The sequence below is a fragment of the Tupaia chinensis genome, unplaced genomic scaffold, assembly GCF_000334495.1.
Source record: "Tupaia chinensis unplaced genomic scaffold, TupChi_1.0 Scaffold000522_1, whole genome shotgun sequence".
In the NCBI taxonomy this organism is placed as follows: Eukaryota; Metazoa; Chordata; class Mammalia; order Scandentia; family Tupaiidae; genus Tupaia; species Tupaia belangeri.
The window spans coordinates 32,179-36,034 of NW_006160035.1; positions in this window are offsets into that span (position 1 = coordinate 32,179).

Sequence of the window (3,856 nt, forward strand, 5' to 3'; positions counted from 1 at the left end):
AATGTCCTTCCTCAGATCCCCCTCCTTCACACTCACTATATCTGGTATTTATAACTTTTACAACACTGTGAAATAGGCATGACCAATCTCCTTTTATAGGAAGGTAACCTGAGAGATGTATACATGTATAGAGGGCTAGCATGAAAGAAGGAATGGAGAGCCCCCTTTATTGTGAAGAAAGATGTGGACACAAATGACAGAAAACACAACTCAACTAGCTTAAACAGAGTAGAGAATCTATTGACTTGGGTACCTGAAAAAGTCTGGAAGTAAGGCTGGCCTCAGTCAGCAGGGTTTATGCTGTGGCTCAATTGACAACATCAGGATTCCTCATCTATCCTTTTTTTGGCTCTGTATTCTGTGCATTGTAAGACTATGTTTGGCAAACTCACAGCTACACCCTGTAAGGTACACATACAGGTGAAATGGGTTGCTTCTCTCCCTGTACCTTGTATAGTGCCATTAAACCTTGTCATCTCTAGTTGGGTCATATGTCCATTCCTTTTTTTTTTTTTTTTTGGTTCCACTAATTTTACTTTTACAAGTTTGACTATTTTTATACTTTAAAGTAACATTATTTTATAGATTCAATTGCTATACATTATTTAACTTATAAAGAGAATTTACTCAACATGAAATACACCTCAGACCAGTCCAGTTGAGAATACTATATACGTTGTCACCAACAGTTAATAAGCCATTTCTGTATTCCACAAATGTCTTAGCTCTGTAATTTTTCTCCCAAATTTTCTTCCGTACACGTTTATCCTCTCCCACTCTCCTTCCACATGGTCGACCACAGTTCAGGTCCCAGACCTGGCAGCTTGCATTCTCACTTCCTCTTTCTATCTCTCTCTCTACCCTCCCCCCCTTCCCTCTCTGGTAAAATTGATCATTGTCTCTCTTTCATACCCTGACTTGCTTCACTCAGCAATAAATCTTCCATATTTGTCCACTTTCTGTCAAATGCCAGGGTATTGTTGCTTTTTATGGCTAAATAGTGTTCTGTGGAGTATATGTGCCACACTTTTTCAATCCATTCATCCATTTGTGTACATGTGGTTTGGTTTTAGGTCTTAGCAATCATGAACATTACTCCAATAAACAGAGATATGCAAGCACTTTTCTGACTGAGCATTCTCTTATCCTTTGGGTAGATACCCAGGAGTGAAATTACTGGATCATATGATTTTAGCTATAGGGTTTTTTTTTATATATGACTTTTATTGTGTTGAGAAATATCCCTTCTATGCTGATATTGCTGTCTTAATCATGAACAATGTTGTATTTTATCAAATGTCTTTTCTGTGTTTATTCCTATGATCATAAGTTTTTTGGTTTAATTTATATTACCATGATTTTTAATCCTTATTTCTGTTAAGATCCTTATTTCAGTCAGTCATATACTGACTGTCCATACTTTATGATAGAAAACAAAAGATTAGAGGACATAAAAGCATTGAAAATAGTTATAGACACTAGCGACCATGTGGAAGGAGAGTGGGAGAGGGTAAATATGTAAGGATGGAAATTTGGTAGGAAAAAATAGATAAGACATTTGTGGCATACAGAAATACTTTATTACCTGTTGATGATGACATATATAGAATTCTCAACTGGATTGATATATTACATTTATGCTTTCGTGTATGTTGAACCACCCTGGCATTCTTGTAATAAAGCCAGCCTGGTATAATCTTTTTAATATGATGTTAAATACAATTTGTTAGTATTTGTTGAAGACTTTTGCATCTATGTTCATCAGAGATAGTGGTCTGTATTTTTCTTTTTATTCTAGCATTGCAATTTAGATATACCTGGTTCCTTTCTCTCTACTTCTTAATCTAACTAATTAATCTGTATAATTTTTGTTTAGCTTCTCATAAAACCAGCTTCTTGTTTTATTTTCAGTGTAGTTCACCTAGTCTCTATTTATTTTAGCTCAAACTCTTTTAAAAATATTTCATTTATTTTACCTTTTATTATCATTCTTCTTCTTCTTCTTCTTCTTCTTCTTCTTCTTCTTCTTCTTCTTCTTCTTCTTCTTCTTCTTCTTCTTCTTCTTCTTCTTCTTCTTCTTCTTCTTCTTCTTCTTCTTCTTCTTCTTCTTCTTCTTCTTCTTCTTCTTCTTCTTCTTCTTCTTCTTCTTCTTCTTCTTCTTCTTCTTCTTCTTCTTCTTCTTCTTCTTCTTCTTCTTCTTCTTCTTCTTCTGAGAGGTTTTCACTATAGGGCATGTGCACTCACCAGACAGACAGAGAGAGACATAGAGACAGAAAGCGAGAAATCACCCCCCGGCCCTGGAGGGGGTATGGTCACGCCACAATCCCTTCTCCTCCATTCTCCTCTCAGGATCTTGGGCACACACGCACATGCGCCCGGCGTGAGTTTTAAGCCACCGGGTCCAGGACGCGAACCGTGGTCAACTACATGGGAGTCCAGCAACATAGCCATTACGCTAAATGCTGGTTCCCAATCATTATTATTCTTTAATTTGACCAAGGAGAGAGGGAGAGACAGAGAGAGAAGGAAAGTGAGAAAGCAAACTACCAGGTCCAGAACTCAAACCATGGTTGGCCATGTGGGAGTCCAGCACCTTAACCACCACACCACCTGCTGGCCCCCTGTTTGAATCTTTATATTTTTCCTCTTGGTATTTTTCCAGTTCCCCAGGGTGTTATTAGGCTATTTGCCACCTTTCCATCTTTTTCATAGTACACTAATTGCTATGAATTTCCCTCTTAATTCTGCTTTTTCTTTGTCTCATAAATTATGGAAACTAGTACAATTGTTATTGTTAATTTCAATAAATCTCTCGATTTCAGCCTTAATTTGTTCAGTAGTTCTGAAGTCATTTAGGAGGAGGTTGTTTAGTTTCCATATATTTGTGTATTTTAGAGAGATTTTTCTAAAATTAACTTCTAGTTTAACTCCATCATAGCCAAAAAAGATGCTGGATATTGTTTCCATGCCTTTGAATTTGTAAAGGCTGGTTTAGTGCCTGATGCTGTGGTCAGTCTTCAAAAATATTTCATGCAGAGGTAAGAATAATGTATAGTTTCTGGTCATTGTGTGAGGGAGATGTCTTTGTGAGGCTCTACCTAGACTCTAGGAGGTTACTAGTGTCCACTCACTGTTGATCAATCCTGGGCCTCCAAATGTCTATCATAGCCAATTGCCACTTAATAACTGACTTTCTTTTTCATAAAATTCATACTTAATTGGTCTTTTTCTTGTAGACAAAATTTGGGGTTCATTGTAGACTCTTACCCTGTCTAAAGGGTACCACTACAGGTTATGTGATATTAGCCTGTAATGTCTTATAAGCTAGAGCCTTTTATCTTATCATCTTATATCTTATCTTATATCTTATTTTATTGTTTTAGTTTTCTATAAGGTGCATGTGCTCAATGGAGGCAGACAGAGGGAGAAAAACAGAGGGAAAGTGAGAAAATCATACTCCAGGGGGTCTGGGCATACTACAGTCCCTTCTTCTCCATTCTTCTCTTGGAATTTGGGGCATGCATACACACGTACTTGGCGTGATTTTCAAGTCATCTGTTCTGGAACACAAACCCCTTTTTTAATCTAACTAATTAATCTGTATAATTTTTGTTTAGCTTTTCAAAGAACCAGCTTCTTGTTTTATTTATTTTCCTGTCATGAAAATAAATGTCAGATGCAGTTACCATAATCTCCACACCATCTGCAGGCCCAAGGCCCTTTATAGTTCTTTAATTCACTGAGAAACATGAACAAATTCTTCTCCAAAAGAACATAAGTAATATATAGTGATTGCATGTTTTTTTTTTAATTTTTTAAATTTCATTTTCTTTTATGCATTCAATCACATTATTTA